The sequence below is a fragment of the Brassica oleracea genome, chromosome C1 (assembly GCF_000695525.1).
Source record: "Brassica oleracea var. oleracea cultivar TO1000 chromosome C1, BOL, whole genome shotgun sequence".
Classification (NCBI taxonomy): domain Eukaryota; kingdom Viridiplantae; phylum Streptophyta; class Magnoliopsida; order Brassicales; family Brassicaceae; genus Brassica; species Brassica oleracea.
Window position 1 is genome coordinate 20497440 of NC_027748.1, and position 20738 is coordinate 20518177.

At 38.0% G+C, this 20738-nt stretch overlaps 1 pseudogene; it reads left to right on the forward strand.

Annotated features, from left to right (window-relative positions):
* Nucleotides 1-14988: 14988 nt before the first annotated feature.
* Nucleotides 14989-20738, forward strand: part of LOC106299673 — a 21471-nt pseudogene continuing 15721 nt past the window's right edge.

The window sequence follows — 20738 nt, forward strand, 5'->3', positions numbered from 1 at the left end:
GCCATGTCTGAGTAGTTCTCTTGTTAGATTTTAGGGTTTAAATAGGTTATGAGGGATTAGCCTCAACTATAGATTGCTAAATTGTGATATTCATCATTAGGATTGTCATTCTAGTTGTGATATTTTTTTTAAAAAGTTGTAATTTTAGAAAACGAACACAGAAATAGTAGTAAATCTTTCAGAAATAATATATTTTATCAGACTTCCTAGAATAAGCGAGAGTTGATCTAGTAACCTTAGTGAGTATATTCAATCCGTGCATTAACGCTTGACCAAGCGAGTCGATTGATATTCCTATCGAATAATCGGTCGACGTTTCAACAAGTGTATCGATCGATATTCCTATAGAATAATCGATCGACACTGGTCAATAGACAAACCTAGAAAGCGAAAGCCTAAGGGTTTGTTATTAAGTGTTGAGCTCTATAATATCATGCATACAACTTATTTGGCATCTGTATGATTATAATCCTGATTTCCTGAATAAAAATCCTAAGTCTAGCTATTTCCATTAAAGTACCAAAACTCCAATCAATCAATGGAGCAATTACTTGCTCAAAAAACTTGCAACTTTACATTTAAAACATTAAACAACCTAGCTTAACAACTCTGATTAAATTTATTAGGTTCTCTAGCTCCTTGTGGATTCGATCCCTAAGTACTACAACTGAACCTCTTATTTGAGAGAGAGATTCACTCCTTAGGGTAATTTGAGTGATATCACAAGGTCACTGTCGACCGGTTCTTCCAAAGCTCCGTCGATCGTCGCTTCAAACCGACAATCGAATGACGGCTAAGATGGAGTGTCGATCGATACTTTAGCATCCTATTCACGTTTAGCTCATGGATCATCTCCGATCTCCATGTGGGACGTATGTGGCTTGACAACTCTTACTAGATTAATAGACATTGGGATCTATGAGTGTTAGGCACAGCTGGTTAGTCTGCATGTTGCAATCTGCTCCTACAGTACCCATAAAAGCTCTTCCAAGTAGTAGAGAAGAATTCCAGTTAAGCTTGATATCCAGGATATGAAAGTCTATCGGATCAAGGGCATTACCAATCTGCACCCCAATGTTTTTGATGATTCCTGCTGAGTTCCTCTTAGATGGAGTGTCGATCGATAGTTTAGCATCCTATTCACGTTTGGCTCCTGGATCATCTCCGATCTCCATGTAGGACGTATGTGGCTTGACAACTCTTACTGGATCATAATAGACATTGGGATCTACGAGTGTTAGGCACAGCTGGTTAGTCTGCATGTTGCAAACTGCTCCTACAGTACCCATAAAAGGTCTCCCAAGTAGTAGAGAAGAATTCCAGTTAAGCTTGATATCCAGGATATGGAAGTCTATTGGATCAAGGGCATTACCAATCTGCACCTCAAGGTTTTTCATGATTCCTGCTGAGTTCGTCTTAGATGGAGTGTCGATCGATACTTTAGCATCCTATTCACGTTTGGCTCCTGGATCATCTCCGATCTCCATGTAGGACGTATGTGGCTTGACAACTCTTACTGGATCATAATAGACATTGGGATCTACGAGTGTTAGGCACAGCTGGTTAGTCTGCATGTTGCAAACTGCTCCTACAGTACCCATAAAAGGTCTCCCAAGTAGTAGAGAAGAATTCCAGTTAAGCTTGATATCCAGGATATGGAAGTCTATTGGATCAAGGGCATTACCAATCTGCACCTCAAGGTTTTTGATGATTCCTCATGAGTTCCTCTTAGAGCAGTCCACAAAAATGAACGAATCTTCTGAAGGCTCTATCTCCAAACCTAGATGGTGCCATCACTTTTGGTAGAATGCTGACTAAAGAACCTGTGTCGTAGAGCGCACTAGGGTAGTCAATGCCTCTTATCAAGAATGGTACTACAAACTTTCGAGGATCATTCTTCTTCTTCAGTGTAATCCTCTGTCTCATCTACTTTTTGACCTGATGGAACATTCTCTCAATGTCCGGTTCAGTTTTCTTGGTTTCTCTGAAAAACATCCACAATCTGTGGGTAAAGTAAGCCTCACTGAATGGCTTATCCATCGGTATCCTTAGAACCCTTTTAGTGAAGTTATCCATATCCTTCTCATAAGCTCCTCTCTTTAGATGCTTGGAAACCTTTTCTTTCCTTCTCCTAAAGGTTCGTCCCTCAATAACCATTTTAACCATCATAGGCTCTCATGCATCTTCAGATTGCTGACTGTTGTTGTCTGTTGATGTCTTTGTAGGTTTAGATGGGTTTCTGAGTGCATTCAGTCTGGTTGCATCGATGCTAGGTAGTCGCACTCGGTAAGTGAAAGGCAGATGTCGATCGATGCTGGAGAACTCCTGTTGATCGGTGCCTAACTTCTGGTGTTGATCGGTGACACGGCAGGGTTAGGGTGGATGAGGGTGTCGAGCTGCGAACTCCTCGTGAGTCATGATCCTCACTTTCTCGCACGATGCAACGGACTCCATATAAGGTTTCGATCAATGCTGGACAAAATGTGTCGGTCGGTGCTCGGATAAGTCCATCGGCCGATGTTTCTCTCTTGGTGTCTATCGACACTAGTGTGAACTGCCAAAACTCATAGATCTCTCAACTTCAAAGTCTCTCTCTTGAAGCTTCTCCTGCTTAACCACTTACCAGAAATCATCATCTATGATGGCACTCATGTGGTGTTTCAGTGCTTCTTCTCCTTTACCCTTGACTAAGGCGTCTTGCGTCTTAACAGCTTCTCATGTCTGAACCACCTGCATCTCTAACTTCTTCACATGTGTGCTCAAAGATTCAAACTTTGTGTTCAGGTTGGTGTAGACAGCATCTATCTTCCCATTGAAATCCACTGTCAGCTGCTGCTGGCCTTGAAGAACTTGATCAAGCTTTTCTTCAATCTTGCTTTCAAGGATCTCTGACGGTGGTTTCTAGTAAGAAGAGTTTCCGTAGGGTTTGTTGCTGTTATTGTAGTTGTTGTTGTAGGGTTTCTTGTACTGCGAACTCTGGTGGTAGCCGCTCCTCTGTTCATTGTCATAGAAGTTTCTGTATCCACTCTGATTCCTAGACCTCTGATTCTGAAAACCTGATAAATTTCACATCTTCCTCGTCGTTTTTATCATTGTCGACGTCTACAGCTTCTACATCTTATGCAAAACTCACTATCAACGTATACAGCTTCTACATCTTCTATATCTTCTGCATCTTATGCAACAGGAAATAAAAAATCATGCGTAAGAAGCTCATACGCTAACTCTTAAGTGAGGAGCATAGTATGAAACATGCAAAGTACTGGGTCAGAAGCTCGGACATTAACTCTTACTCAAGAAGCATAGTGCAAACCTGCAAAGTCATGTGTAAGAATCTCACACCAATACTCTTATGGAGGGATCATAGTATGAAACATACAAAGTACTGCGCAAGAAGCCCAAACACTAACTCTTATGCAGCGATCATAGTATGAAACATGCAGTCCTACGCAAGAAGCTCCTACCTTACAATTACACAAGAAACATATTATAGAACATGCATAGTATTGCGTAAGAAGCTCACACTCTTACTCTTACATAGGAAACATATTACAGGACATGTTGAGTATTGCGTAAGAAACTCACATGCTTACTCTTACGCAGAGAGCACATTAAAAACATGCAGTTTACTACGTAAGAATCTCACACACTTGCACTTACACATGGAGCATATTACATAACATGCAAAGTACTGCATAAGAAGCTAACATGTTTACTCTTATGTTGGAAACATATTACAGAACATACATATATAGTATTTCGTAAGAAGCTCATTCTTTCCCTAATGGAGAAAGCATATTACATAACATGTATATTATTCTGTAAGAGGATCACACACTTACTCTTAGGCAAAGAGAATATTACAAAAACATGCAGATTATTGCGTAAGCAACTCACGCTCTTACTCTTATGTAGTGAGCAAATTACATAACATGTGAATTCATGCGTAAGAAGCTCACATGCTTACTTTTACGTGGGGAGCATACTATAAAACATGTCAATTCCTGGGTAAAAGCTCGAGAAACAATAACTATGCAAGAAACAATAACTCTGCAGGAAACATAAACACAAACCAAGAGTTTGTACATGGACAGAAAATGTGCAAAAATTCTAACCACATGAGAACATAAATTCCCTGCTTATCCAGACAAAGAAAGCAGTAAGATTGGTGCTTGAGTCACCACACTAGGTAACATTAAAACTAAATCTCTGCAACGAAAGATTGATTTGAATACTGTGATTTCAGTTCAAGAATGGCTCTTAAATAAATTCTTAGCAATTCGTTTGATCTGCTATTCTGATTTACCTGAGAATATCCATGAGTCTAACGTTTTTCCTAATCTAAATTACAACCGTTTTGATTCTCTGTTATTCTTGTTTGTTTAACTTAATTCGAAAACTGATATTTATTAACTAATCTTGAAGCTCTGTAGATTAAACTCCTATATACTACGATTGCACCTCTAAATTTTCAGTAGTTCATCAAAGATTATTTTTGAACATATCAATCTATTGTACTAAAATTACCTCCTAACGATAAATGCATACAACGCTATGAAAAAAACAATAACTCTGCAGGAAATATAATTGTACTATAAAACATGTCAATTCCTGCGTAGAAGCTCGGGAAACAAAAACTATGCAAGAAACAATAACTCTGCAGGAAACATAAGCACAAACCAAGAGTTTGTACATTGACAGAAAATGTGCAAAAATTTTAACCACGGGAAAACATAAATTCCCTGCTTATCCAGACAAAGAAAGCAGTAAGATTGGCGCTTGAGTTACCACATATGGGAACCGAAATTCACACTATCGATTTCCGTAATCGGAGGAAAGTCAAGAAACCCTAATTTTCCCTGAGGTCCCGGATTCTCGGTGAGAGCCAACGACAAGTAACCAAACAAATGCGGAAAATACGATAAGATAACAAACCGAACTCACAGAAAAAGGTAGATCTTATTTCGAATCCGCATAAGAGCATTGTGATCATTACAAGAGATTATAAAAGCTTCGGCCGCAAGAGCTGTCAGCGAATTACTTAGTTCTAGCAACCTAAAACCTTAAACCTAGTTGAGTCGCAGCTCGATACCAGAAGACGAAAAAGATACGAAAAAGGTTTTGATTGATTTCGGACTGAACCTTATGAAAGGCTGCCTACGTACCCCTTTCGAGGATCAAGCCGAACGTAGTTCGATTGAAAGAGTAGAACAAGAGATCGAACTGCCTAGGCGAGTTCGACTAGTAATCGAGTGCCAGTCAGAGAAACAGAACATGTCGAGAAAAATGCCTAAAAGTTTCTAAGTGCAGAGAGTTCTCAGAATAAAAAGAATTGTCCCCTTTCCTCTTCAACCTCGACGTCTTTATATACTCCTCCTAGAGGCGGTTTGCTCTTTTCCTTTCTGCCCTTGGTCGAGTTTATCGCTTCGCGGAAATATTCCATTTTCCTTCGATCTTCGTGTTTATCTTTGGAAACTTCACATTTATCCTCCGAACTTAACATTTATCTTCTCCTGCATAACAAAAGATAAACCGTCATAACGATTGGGCTTGATTTGGTATAAAATCGTAAGTGGGCTCTTAGCCGCGTTCTGGGCCCTTTCGGGCCATTTTCCGTTTTAGGCGTTTTTACGATTATATAAAAAGAGTGCCTTCAAAAGGACGTTGACTCCGAAGAACATTCAAATTCCTCGTATAGCATAGGCAATTCAAGGTGTTCAGCTAACCGTTGCCGTTTTATACGATCAATCCGAATGTTAGTCGAGAAAACAAGTTCTTGCGGTTTTTAAATCGTAAAGTTCTAACGGTAACTCCGATCGAGATGAAACAAGAGCAGGTTCGTTCTAATCCCGAAAGGGGGAGCTGCAAGGACGGGACGAAGACAGCACGATCGTTCCAGCTCGGCCATCCGCCGAACTGGACTGGTCCAGCTCGGCGGATGGCCGAGCTGGTCGCGTGTTCGGTCCAGCTTGGCCATCCGCCGAAGTGGACTGGTCCAGCTTGGCGGATGGCCGAGCTGGTCGCGTGTTCGATCCAGCTCGGCCATCCGCCAAACTGGACTGGTCCAGCTCGGCGGATGGCCGAGCTGGACAGTGTACTCTGTCCACCCTTCAATAAAACGGGCATAACGTATGCTACAGGATGCTGATTGACGTAAGACCGGTGGTATTGGAAATATAACTCAAAGCTCTATCTTATGTCCAAAGATGGGCTCAATCAAACCTTGGGAAGGTCTTCATCCATAGCTAAACATCTGACGCATCTGTGCAGTTCTGCACCTCAAAAGGTCCAAACGAACGAGTTGAACTGCGTGTTTGGTTCCGTGATCCATTTCTCTTGAGTCTTTTGCTCAGGAATTTTTTTCGAGAGTGTGTCGAGTAAGCTTCCGTACAGAAACGCAATTTTTGGAAGTTTATTTCGAGATAACCGTTTTTGACCCGTACCTACGTACCCTTGTTGAAGGGATCAAGCCTTTCGTAGTTCGTTTTGAAGTTAAGGTTCTTATGACCTGTTTTCCAGCGAGACCTTTACGGTCTAGTTCATATGTAGAGGTTATCAGGCATGTTGCTGCCGATGGCTTTTTATATGGGTGTAGAAGGAAGACTACGAGTTGTCATCTCGTAATCTAACTATGTGTGAACTGCTATATCTGTGATCTGTTTCGAGAGTTTTCCACAGTGCGTAAACTTGCGGGATTTCTGAAGACGCTCGAATATTAGCCAAGAGACAAATTTTGGGATCTCGTATCAGGGTGTTTGATACTATGCCTAGAGATGTTAGAGACCAGTGTGCTGGGTTAAAGGCAAGACATAGGTCTAATCACGGCTTTAGGGGGTGCGATGACTACTTCGTCTTACGTTTCCGGTATTCTTTTCGACCTGATTCCGTCCCGCTTTAAAGTCCGTGATATGTTCTCGACTTACGTGACTTGTATGGTAGGAATCGAGCATCTCTTCGAGTACAATTTTTAAGTCTCCCGAAAGTGCTGACCAAAATTTCGGATTTTTTATATAGCGCTATTACCCTTGTGTCGAGTGTTCGAGAGCTATCTCTACGAGATGGCTTAGTCTGTTTAGGAAGTTGAGAGTTTGTTGTGATCAGCAACAAACTTATCGGTAGATATTACCGTTTTTGACTCCTCACGAAGGATACGTGTTTGAAAAGATGTTAATGCGTATGACTGTTTGGTCTTCCAACAAGGTGTTTTTATCGAGGAAGGTATTTTTGTCGAAAAAAAACTTATTCTTCAACCATCTGCGAAGTCTCGGGATACTGAAGGTTGGTTTTTCTTTTGCATGCCGCATTTTCGTGGTTGACATGTTTGTGGGCTTGAAGATGTTTCGCGGTGTTGCAAGAGTTTAGTCTTAACCCTACGTCGGAGAAACATTTTTGGTTTATCTACGGATGTTCGCAGCCAAAACTGTTATTGCTGTTCGGATGCTAATAGTTTGATTTGCGATCGAGGAATTAGGACCAAGGGGTCGCGTAAATTTGTCCAAGGGAAGAAACGTGTTCCTTCATAGTGCTTTGTGAAGTGTTGGCCTTCGGAGATCTATTTCATGCATTTTTTAGGATGTTTCGTATAGCTCAAGGAGATTTGTTATGAATTTTTCCTTACAGGCCGCATATTATGGGTAAAACATAGCGGGCTTAAAGTGTATCGAACTTGGTCGATTGTCGACAAGTTTAGGTTTTCCGTTAACCATTTGGTTGTTAGGACTGAGATTCGTTACGAAGAATTTATCATATGATTTCCGACTGTGGGCTATACGATAATTATTCTCTTAATAGTCACACGACGTTTTTAGACAAATCATAGATTGTCGTTTAGCCGTTAAGTGATGGAGCGGTGGTTTCTCAAATAGTTTGGCTTGGCGTGAAGGATGTGTTCACTCAAATAGCCAAGGACGTTGTTATGCAGGATTAGACCATGGTACTTTCGTGTTAATATTAAGGTCATGTTAGTTTACGATCGTCCTTAAAGGGGTGGCCAAATTCTGGTTTGGACCTTTACTGGAAGGCGTAATTGACCAAGGCCAAAGAGCGCTTGTCGAGATTGATAGGCCAAGTTTGTCTGAGTTATCCGTGTTAAGATGACCGATAGTCATAGAAAACGATTCTCCGCTTTAGGTTTCAGTTATACGATGAATGTTTCGTATAATTTTACCTATAGTATTATGAAAATTGATTCGTTTTTGTCTGAGGAAGACATAGCCTAAGAGGTTTGATACAGAACCAGTGCAGAGTCAGTTGCGGGACGATTTCCTGCTCGGATGTGACCGAGGGGAATGAAACGCAGAAGCCAGTGAGCCGCATGGCTAAAATATGAGATCTATTAAATCATGATGCGAAGAGATCTCCCTTTATATTGATCATCCAAAGTCAGATTTTACAGCTTTGTATTTTCTATACAAAAAATATTTCTTCGTAAAACTTGTTATGTTTGCTTTTGAAAGTTTCTTCGTATGACTTGATCTGATTTTTCGCGTAAGTAATGGGCGACCGGTTTTACGAAGGTTGTAAATCGGTGATACGTTTGCACATGTCAAAGTAACGTTGTTTCTACGGGTTTTACGAGAAACATTTCTGCTTTGATTTTGATCTTTGGTGAAAGTTGCTTGGAGTTACTCATGGAGTGTTACCGAAGTTTATTTCGCTATGATCTAGTCGCATAACGTTTTTCATAGGCTTTTGAGAAGATTCTCATGACATATTCGTTTCTGGAACGAATTGGTCAACCAGCGGTAGATCTGGCCAACGATCGGGAAGAAAGTGTTCCCTTTAATGTGCTCGCTGCTACTTTTATTCTCAAGTTTTCTTCGCCGCAAATGTTTTCGATGCACTACCGTGACTCACTTGGTTCAACGGAGACTGAAGAAATGCTTTGATGCTTGAAGATTTCTCGTAAAAAAAATTTATACGAAATTGGCTTTATAAAGCCGGAGAGGGTTTCAAAACTTTGGCTAATCGTCGAGTTTCAGTTTGATATTGGTACAGGTTTTCTATACGCATGATTGGGACAAGAAATGATGTATAGTCTTTGAGATTATGTTCATGATTGTCTGGATACGTTGCTGGCGTTTAGACAGATTTTCGATTGTCGTTTGCCTATTTGGGACGATTTGCTTTGACGAAAGCGCTTTTTTGACGATTTGCAAAAGTTTTTGAAGTTTGGGAGTATACGAGTATAGTATACGTACCTACTTCCCCTTTTTTTACGAAGAAAACGGTTGAACCGATACTTTGAAGGGTTGTGTACGTTTTTTCTTTGAAGGTTTGGAATGATCGACAATCCGGGTCGATTTAAAGACAACGCTGGGACTGTGATTTGGTTGTTTCTAGGTTGACGACTTACAATATGTCTCGGTTTTGAGAAAATCGCTAGAAACGAATCGGTTTTAAGACGACGTTCAAGTCTCTAGTTTTTTTTTCTCATTAGGAAGCGATCGAGCTGGATATGCATGGCGATCGTTTCTCGATTTTCAGAGAGTTTAGATCGTTTTGCAAGATTTGGCTGAACAGTTATGGAACGATATACCGAGACAAGAAAATCGCCTAAGACTTAGTTCGCTAGACTATCCACCTAGGTTTTAAGTTCCCTAAAGTTCTATGGCAGTCTCAAAGGCGTTTTTATTTCTTAGTAATTTCCTACGAAAATTCAAAGTATTGGCTGAACAGTTATGGAACGATATACCGAGACAAGAAAATCGCCTAAGACTTAGTTCGCTAGACTATCCACCTAGGTTTTAAGTTCCCTAAAGTTCTATGGCAGTCTCAAAGGCGTTTTTATTTCTTAGTAATTTCCTACGAAAATTCAAAGTATGATTTCAAAAATTTCAAGTTGGAAAGACCTTATTTCTCTCGAAGATTCGGGTTAGCCTCTTCTCCGTTTTGCTTGCTCATTTGCCCTTACTCTTTTTGTGTCTGTCTGCCCATTTCAAATAGCAAGAATATTGATTCTTCCTGGACTTCTCTGCTTTCTTGGCCGCGTTTAGGCTGCTGCCAATCTTGCGGTTTTCGTGATCCATGTTTCAATAATCACTGGATTTACTAAAATGAATAAGCATCTCGTCGAAAAAATTTTAACGTTTAGGAGATGCCAGGGACGATCAAGAGATGCTAAGGATGATCAGGAAGACTCGCCAGGTGATGAGGTTTTGGCGACAGATCAAGGCGTTAGAGGAAGGATAGTTAGACCGTGGAGAGAGGTGGATGGGCGAATTTTGATTCTTGGATTTCGCTCCATCTCTTTCCTTATCCGAGATTCTTTTTCTACGATCGTTGTTAGATTTTCGAAGATTGTCAAATGTTGCCAACTTTAGTTTTACGAAAGTTTTTTCCGAAAAATAATATCGAGTTTAATTTTACAAAAGTTATTCCGCAGAATGTTATCGATTTTAATTTTACGAAAGTTGTTTCGTAAAATGTTGTCGAGCTTAATTTTTGCAAAGGTTTTTTCGCAAGATGTTGTCGAGCATAATTTTTACGAGATTTGTTCTGTAAAGAAGTTTTCAAGTTTTGGTTGTACGAGAGTCGTGACGAGGTTAATTATTGCAACCAAGCTTAATTAGAAGTTTTTCTCATATCCGTGGGATTGATCCGTAGATGTTTCGAGTAGTTTTTTCCGAAGTAAGATTTAGGTGACAAACATAGACAACTCGCAGAATTTGTTACTATGGAAGTGATACTTGAATTCTTACGAAATCTTAGGCTTCGGAAAACGTTTTAGCGGTGGGGATACGATCTCCCGTTTTGCTTTATTTAGTCTTCGTCAGCCGTTTTAGGTTTCGAGTGATTCTATAAAAATCAACTTCTTTTCTCTGAAAGTTATTTGCAAGAAGTACGGCCGTGGGGGTTTCGTAACCGATTTGCTGCACTTCCTATTTCTACGATTAATCTATGGTTTTCCAAAAGATATTCGGAAGAAGTACAGCGGCGAGTTATGTACCCGATTTGCTGTGCTTCCTTTTTTCCGTGCCTAACCTAGGGTTTTTCCGCAAGATATTCGGAAGAAATACAGCGGTGAGTTATGTACCCGATTTGTTGTGCTTCCTTTTTCTGCGATTAACCTAGGGGTTTTCTGCGGTTTTGGGGAGAGCAAGTTTTACTTTTCCGAAAACGTGTTTTGGTAAAACCCTTACACGTTGAGACTTCTTTAGTTCGGTAATGAGCCAAACTTACAGGGTTTGATAAAATTTATCGTTTCCCTTTATGTTTAGAGAGAGAAATCGCGAGCTCGTTTCATTGCACTTCCTTTGGCGAAAAGTCACGGCTAGGTTTTTAATTTTCTCAAGAACTGTGGCGTTAGCGTAGCGTTGGCCATAGGCGCAGTGGTGGCTGGAGTTGTCTTACTAGCATTGTTGCGAACTGCAATTTTGTCTCTCTTATTTCCAGACATTGTTTTGATCAAGCGTTTTGTGGCTATGAGTTAGAAGAGGAGAGTCAAGAAACCCTAACTTTCCCTGAGGTCCCGGATTCTCGGTGAGAGCCAACGACAAGTAACCAAACAAATGTGGAAAATGCGAAAAGATAACAAAACGAACTCACCGAAAAAGGTAGATCTTATATACTCCTCCTAGAGGCGGTTTGCTCTTTCCCTTTCTGCCCTAAAGATAACAAAACGAACTCACCGAAAAAGGTAGATCTTATATACTCCTCCTAGAGGCGGTTTGCTCTTTCCCTTTCTGCCCTTGGTAGAGTTTATCGCTTCGCGAAAATATTCCATTTTCCTTCGATCTTCGTGTTTATCTTTGGAAACTTCACATTTATCCTCTGAACTTGACATTTATCTTCTCCTGCATAACAAAAGATAAACCGTCATAATGATTGGGCTTGATTTGGTATAAAATCGTAAGTGGGCTCTTAGCCGCATTCTGGGCCCTTTCGGGCCGTTTTCTGTCTTAGGCGTTTTTACGATTTAATAAAAAGAGCGCTTTCGAAACGACGTCGATTCCGAAGAACATTCAAATTTCTCGTATAGCGTAGGAAATTCTAGGTGTTCAGCTAACCGTTGACGTTTTATACGATCAATCCGAATGTTAGTCGAGAGAACAAGTTCTTACAGTTTTTAAATCGTAAGTTCCAACGGTAACTCCTTTTTACTTCTTATTGGTGCTGTTGGGAAATCTGCACAGATTGATAGAAATGAAACAAGAGCAGGTTCGTTCTAATCCCGAAGGGGGGAGCTGCGAGGACAGGACGAAGACAAAACGATCGTTCCAGCTCGGCCAACCGCCGAACTGGACTGGTCCAGCTCGGCGGATGGCCGAGCTGGTCGTGTTGTCGATCCAGCTCGGCCATCCGCCGAACTGGACTGGTCTAGCTCGGTGGATGGCCGAGCTGGTCGCGTGTTCGATCCAGCTCGGCGGCTGGACTGGTTCAGCTCGGTGGATGGCCGAGCTGGTCGGGTTGTCGATTCAGCTCGGCCATCCGCCGAGCTGGACGGTGTGCTCTGTCCACCCTTCAATAAAACTGGCATAACTTATTCTACAGAATGCTGATGACCTCAGACCGGTGGCATTGGAAAGCTAACTCAAAGCTCTATCTTGTGTCAAAAGATTGACTCAATCAAACCATGGGAAGGTATTCATCCATAGCTAAACATCTGACGCATCTGTGCAGTTCTGTACCTCAAAAGGTCCGAATGAACGAGTTGGACTGCGTCAAAGATGGGCTCAATCAAACCATGGTAAGGTCTTAATCAATAGCTAAACATCTGACGCGTCTGTGCAGTTCTGCACCTCAAAAGGTACGAATGAACGAGTTGAACTGCGTGTTCCGTGATCCATTTCTCTCGAGTCTTTTGCTTAGGAACTTTTTTCGAGAGTGTGTCGAGAAAGCTTTCGTACAGAAACGTAATTTTTGGACGTTTATTTCGAGATAACCGTTTTTGACCCCAACAATGTTTGCTTTTTGTTGTCGATAAAATATATCCAGAACTCGTCGTTTAACATTTTTCAATAAAAATTATACTAATTTTTTATTTTGAGAATATTTTCTCGGATTTTCAGACATTGATTCCGTCGTGACCGATTTTGACCCCAACACCACACCAGGTACATTAACAGTAAAACTAATTTTTGTAACAAAAGTTTATTGTTTTGAATACTGTGATTTGAGTTCAAGAATTATTCTTACATAAACTCTTAGCAATTAGTTTGATCTATAATTTTGATTTACCTGAGAATATCCATGAGTCTAACTTTTTTCCTAAACTGAATTAATACAACCGTTTAGATTCTTTTTTATTCTTCTATGTTTAACTTAATTTGAAAACAGATATTTATTGACTGATCTTGAATCTCTGTAGATTCGACTTTTATATACTATGATTGCACCTCTGAATTTGCTGTATTTCATTACAAAAACAGATATTTTTGACACACACACTTGTGGAATATATTTTAATTCGGTGAGTTTTTCTGCTGCTTTGATATAGTCCATCTATTCGGCAGAAACTGATAGACAAGTATAGTGGTTTGAAAAAGTTGTAAATGCATCGGAAATTTGTTCCTAACCAATCGAAAATGTACATATACCACCGATAAATATATTTCCACCCTCGTACACATTAATGCTTAAAAATCTAAATAAATCCTTATGATTGATTTTTTAATTGTGGATGGACAAACCAACCTCAAAAAGATCCAGCAGCAAAAGGTGTACTTACAAATGATTTCACACAAGGAATTAGGTAATTGATGGGGATTATGTTAAACCATGAAATAACCTTGCAAACAAGTAATGAGTAATTGTCTATGCCCTAAATACCAGAATTGTAGCTATATCTAGTTTTTCTATGGAATCTGCTAGTAAAAATCTCGGCTATAGTCTCGAAAAATTCGCGGTTTTTTTCAAAAAGAAAATCATAAAAAAATCATGAAAAGTAAAAAAATGCAATACGTGACTACTTGTATCTAGTTTGTGGCTAAAAAGCCATGAAATTGTTATGAAACAAAACGTAACTATAATTAGCCACATTTTTAGTCATGATTGTTTTGTGACAACACAATCACGAAATAAAATATAGATAGAATCGTGGCTAATCCACACAAAAATACTGCCTCCGTTTTTTAATATAAATCGTTTTAGAAAAAAATTTATGTTCCAAATTATATGACGTTTTCGGTTTTATATTTAAAATATTTTTTAATACAAGTCGTTTTAGAAAGATTTTTATGTTTCAAATTATATGACGTTTTCGGCTTTCTATGTAAAATTTATTCACTTAATGTTATATGACCAATGATAATATACCTTCTATTTTATTATTGGTTGATTTGTGGTTAGGTAAATAATTAATGATGTTTTTGTTTAGAAAATATAAAAAATTAATGATTTTCTTAATCTATGTGTACAATTCTAAAACGACTTATATTGAGTATTTTTTACCACGACTAGTCACTGATTTTTTGGGGGTATTTATAAAATAGTCACGAAGTTGTCATGAATTCTTTGTGACAGTTTGAAACCCTGAACTATTAATACATTTTAAGCCCTAAACTATAAAATAAAACTTAAAAATCTAATATTTTCAAACCTTAATTTTGTCGCAAGCATTAATTTCATGAAACAAGGGAATTGTTTAAATCACATATGAAAGGATGCGGTATGTACCATTAATTCCAACGGTCGAATTATTATATCCATCTGAACGGATTCAATAACATAATATGTGACGGTAATGATTGCCAACAAACGTGACGTCCAGATTAGAAAGTGGACTTTGAAAAGAAATGTATTTACAATGATCATTTCTCTGATTCTCTCTATGTCCTGGACTAGAAAAACAACGTAAGGAGCAGATTGTTTTGGCCATGATCTCGCGTTATCAGTAATTGTCCAATTGAAATTTTAAAATATGGAGCACATGCAAATTGGAAATGATTTCTGTATATATACATATGGCCGTGGCAACACGGGAAAAGCAAATTGAGAAAGTCGGTCTTCATCTTTTCCTTAAAAAGTCAACAAAGAGAGTAAAAAGGGATGGAGAATAAAAATCAGGAAGAGGCTTCGATCATCGAAGTTTCAACCCTTACTTGCATAGATCTAGCAAATTCTGATCTTCATCAATTAGCTGTTTTCCTTAAGCAGGTTATTAAAGTCCCACATCAATCAATATAATGATCTTTGGGCAATATATATGTGTATTGGCAATTCTCAACTCTTGAGTTAGCTTTTGCGTGTGAGTTAGGTCCATCACTAATATGGTATCAGAATATGGTATCAGAGTCCATGGTTAAGCCCAACATATGATTTCTCATATAAACAGTTTCCTGCTTATGTAGCCTGTAAAAATGGTCCATCTTGCTGTGGTATATCTGAGATGTTGGGCTTGGGTTGTTTCCATTGGACCGTTTCCTACCCACATCTCGAGAGGGGCTATTAAAGACCCACATCGATCAATATAATGATCTTTGGGTAATATATCTTCCACTCTTGAGCTAGCTTTTGGGTGTGAGTTAGGCCCATCACTAATACAAGTATTTTGTTTTTTTCCTCGCATATGTTTTACATTCCGATCATTATAATTTATGTCGAAACATTAATACGTTGTGGGTGATTTTTTTTTGTGGGTGATATTGCCCAAGGCATGTTCGGATAGTGGATTTTTCTATGTCATAAATCATGGTATAAGAGAGGAATTGAACGACCAGGCTTTCGAGCAGAGCAAGAAGTTATTCACCCTTCCTTTGGAACAGAAGATGAAGGTCTTGGAAACGAGAAGTTTCGAGGCTACGTACCAATATGTGATCAACTCTTAGATCCTAAAAATCAAGTGCAAGGTTTGTCCGATCAGCTTTCACTTGCTTTGTCTAAAATTATTGTTGAAGTTTCTCACTCTTTTTGTACCTTCATGGATTTTAGGGGATTACAAAGAGGGTTTTACCATTGGAACTGAAGGCTTCTAGAAAGGTCCCCATCATGATAAGACATTATATAGCCCCAACATTTGGCCTAACCCTGGTTAGTTTTTGTCGTATATTTGTTTGTTATTTTGATGCTTTTAGTCTTTGAACTCTAAAGTTTTTGGTAGATGTTTTCCCTGGATGGCGGGAGAGCATGGAGAAATATTATCAAAAAGCATTGAAAGTCTCATGTATGTTTCTTTTCTTTAGATATATAAATAGTAGGTGAATTTTTTGGTTAATATTCCCAATGATAAATATTAGGTTGGCTATTATTTATCCAATGAATGTGACATCTCTCTCCCTTATAAAGTATAACTAGTGGTATTCCGGCGCTACGCACCGGGTTCATATATTTTATTTTTAAATGAATTTACAATTCAATTTCAGGTCTTAGTAAAGAAAATATGTTAAAAAATATGAAGATGAAAATATGTTGAAAGAGAATGATTTTTTTTACGATCCATTTGATAGTAGTTATTGATCGTAGTGTATTAATTTGTTTTGAAGTTGTTTAGTTCAAAGTAGAATAGCATAAGTAGTTGTGATTAGTCGATTCAATAAAAGTAGAATAAAAAGCCGATAGTCATAACAAAGTTAATTTAGTTGGAATCTATAATATTTCTTCGTTAATTTTTATGGAAACTATTTCTTCCTTAATTTTTATCAAGATTATCTATAATATTTTATATTTTGTGTGGATTTGTAAGAGAGCATCATAATATATGTTCTTTATATTGACTTTGCATCTTATTAATAAAATAACTATTATTTAAAATTTGTTCAGGATTCTTATGTTTTAATTAAGAAACTATATTTTTGAAGTTAGTTTCTAAATTTTATCGGGTTGTGAATGTTTGGTTGGGACCAGTATTTAACATGATGCTTTTGCGATTGATGTAAATGCAAATTTGCATACCAGAGATTGTAGGCAAGAAATTGTTATTTTTGACATTGTTATTGTAGGCATGACATTGTTATTTTCACAACATTTGTCGAAAATTCATAACCATTAACCTTTTATGTCTAAGTTGTAATCTTCTTTCTTTGACAACACCTAAGTTGTAATCCGAGATTGGTATTTGTTAACAAAGTTCGAATAATCTTTATAAATTTAGTTTTTTTGTACGAAAATATGGTATTAAAATATCTCAAACAATCATTTATATAATTCTGATCAATACTTTAATTGCATTTTATGTTTACTAAATACTATATTAAGCTATGTGACTGATCTTCTTTCTATCTGTAATAATATTCGAGAATTCTGAATTTTACAATATCACAAAAGAATCTGAAGAAGTATCACATATAACAAAAGAATCAGAAGAAGTATCACATACAATGGTAACCATATTTCAAATATAATAGTTTCAACTCATAATGTTACTAAAATAAATGACCACATTCTATTCCAAATATTTGATCAAGTTTTATAATCAGTTAACTGCTTTTCTGATAGTATTATCAACATTCATCTCTTAACTTGAATCAAGCTACAAAATATATATATAATGTTAATTTTTGTTTATATTATTTCCAACTATTTTGTTCAATAACAATTTGCATTATACCTAAACCTAAAACCAAATCTTAGATATCTCTTAATTCCTTGTCCTCTTACTCCTAATAATCAACATTATGTTTTGAAACATTATCTAAAAAGGTGTTTATTGTTAGACATGTTTCTTCCAGTGATATCATAATCAATCAATGATTTTTGTATCACAGATTAACATGAAATTTGATTCTAATCATGTTGTTTTCTTCTGTCTACAAATAATATGACAACAATACGTTAAAATGGATGATATGTCTTCAATCAAAGTGACGCACTGCCGCGAGAGGAACTCTCAAATAGGGAAGACACTGTTAAAAACGGCAGCCAGAGATGAGATGATAAATCATTTTTGCTTACGTTATGTGAATCGTCGTCTGAGGGAACATCTTGATTGTTGCATCATCTCCCATTCCATATTTATTCAGTGAATCTTATAATTCTCTATCGGAATGTATTTGCACAAACGTTCTGGTCAAAAGCAAAGGTTTCAGACTCTTGCTTATATATATATGATGGTAAAGAAGAAAAGAGCTGAGTAGAAATATGGCCACTCCTTAGTTAAGGTCGTCATATGTGATTGGTTCATTGTTGTTTGCATCTATGTTTGTATACACTGTTTCTCAAAGAAATCTCAAGTCTTGAATGCTATACTTAGTATTAAACTTCTTCTGATCTAACCTCTTATCCCAAGGGTTTCCAGCTCTTTGGCCAATTCCATTGATTGTTAATTCAACTTGCCTTGCATCCGAATGTGCACCCTATTTAAGAAACAATTGGCTGAGATTTATTCGACAGCTAGCTAATCTGATACATCAAAGGTGTTAGGGGAGAGTCCAATATCAGTCTGACTGAGTGTGTAGAGATTATAACATTTTTGTATCCCAAGAGTGTTTGGCTTTGGTCACTGCCACAAGAAGCTCGTATAAGCATTTTCTCAACAACCTTGATACCAAATGACGAGATTTATAGTGTCACATTCACAGAGAAATTAAAACAACAAAATAAAAAAATCTTATCATTTGGTACTACTCAATAGCAGGAAGAATAAAGAAAATTCAACCAGAGTATTAACACCTCGAGACTAAGTACAACCTTGAAAATGATAGATAGATTTGAAACAGAAATCAAGAATCTTGATAAGATGATAACCCAAAAAATGTCTGATTAATATCAGAGAGAGAAAAAGAGATTCGGAGCTTCCAAAGTGAGAGAGCCGTGAAAGATAAACATTTAGTTTTTAGATGCTGAAACATACCACTATAGCCAAACATTCTTCTTCTGGTCCTCGACGGACACAATGTGCAGCACCCCACCGTTCAAAGTATTAGACTGTTAGGGATGTGTGGTAACAGGCCTCATGAACAGACTTTAAGATCCTTGAATCATATAGACACTTTAGTTGGCTTATCCATCTTTCTTGATTGTGAAAGTCCTTGCAGGAGGTTCTGGTGTACCTCTGTGATCAATTGAAGCTAGCGAATTAAATCAAACACATAGAATCAATAAATCATAGTTTGGAAATATGAATTAATAAAAAGAAGGAAAAAAAATTTATCAATATCAAAGACACGTTAATATCCCTGGATGAAACCCAACACTTTCTAATTGTAGGGATGAGTGATGTGATCCATCGAAGGTCTTATTTATAGGAGAATATTTCTTCTGTAACCATGGAGGAAGAAGGGGTATTGAATGCGTGGTAGTGGAAGCCAATCGTTCTTCTTGGTTTAAGCGAATGCATCAAGAATTAAGTAATGTACAAAGGGTCCTTAATTACATTGATTGAATTCTAGCCTGAGACGTTACGAAGTCGAATTTGCAGAGGAGGTGTAATCAGTAAAACGGTGACGGTAATATGTTGTTTGGCAGCCTAAGGTATTGGGCCAATATAAAGTTGTTAGGCCAGGTATATATGGATGTGAAACAGATGTTGGATCACTCAAACGACAGCTTAATAACGAAATAAGAAGAAATCTAGTGCGAAAATGTGTAATAATAATATGGAGCACATGCAACTTTGAAAATGATTTATGTATATATACATATGGCTGTGGCAACAGGGGAAAAGCAAATTGGGAAAGTCTGTCTTCATCTTTTCCTTAAAAAGTCAACAGAGAGAGTGAAAAGGGATGGAGAATAAAAATCAGGAAGAGGCTTTGATCATCGAAGTTTCAACCATTACTTACATAGATCTAGCAAGCTCTGATCTTCATCAATCATCTGTTTTGCTTAAGCAGGTTATTAAAGTCCCACATCGATCAATATAATGATCTTTGGGTAATATATATGTGTATTGGTAATCCTCAACTCTTGAGCTAGCTTTTGGATGTAAGTTAGGTCCATCACTAATATAGTATCAGAGCCCATGGTTAAGCCCAACAGATGATTTCCCATATAACAGTTTCATGCTTATGTAGCCTGTAAAAATGGTCCATCTTGCTGTGGTATTTCTGAGATGTTGCGCTTGGGTTGTTTCCATTGGACCGTTTCTCACCCACATCTCGAGAGGGGCTAATAAAGACCCACATCGATCAATATAATGATCTTTGGGTAATATATATATGTATGGGCAATCTTCCACTCTTGATCTAGCTTTTGGGTGTGAGTTAGGCTCATCACTAATACAAGTATTTTTTTTCCTCGAATATGTTTTACATTCCGATCATTATAACTTATGTCGAAACATTGATACATTGTGGGTTTTTTTGTGGGTGATATTTCTCAAGGCATGTTCGGATAGTGGATTTTTCTGTCATAAATCATGGTATAAGAGAGGAATTGAACGACCACGCTTTCGAGCAGAGCAAGAAGTTCTTCACCCTTCCTTTGGAAGAGAAGATGAAGGTCTTGGAAACGAAAAGTTTCGAGGCTATGCACCAATATGTGATCAACACTTAGATCCTAAACACTACAAGAAAACATCACCTTAACGAGGGCGGTTTTCCTCGTTATTTCGTCGTAAAAGAGGCTTTACGACGAAATAGCGAGGAAGCGCGTTTGCTCGTTACTCGTCCGTCGTAACACATATTTCCTCGCTAATTCGTCGTAACTTAGCGAGGAATATATTTCGTCGTAAAGACGAAGTAGGGCGATTCGTCGTAAAGACCACGTCAATATTCCACGCAAAGACGTCGCTACAATTCCTCGTAAATACCTCGAAATGAGTTCCTCGTAACCTACACGTAAATACCTTGAAAGAGTTTCCTCGCAAAATACACGTAACAACCACGAAACGATTTCCTCGTAAAATACTCGTAAACTTTTCC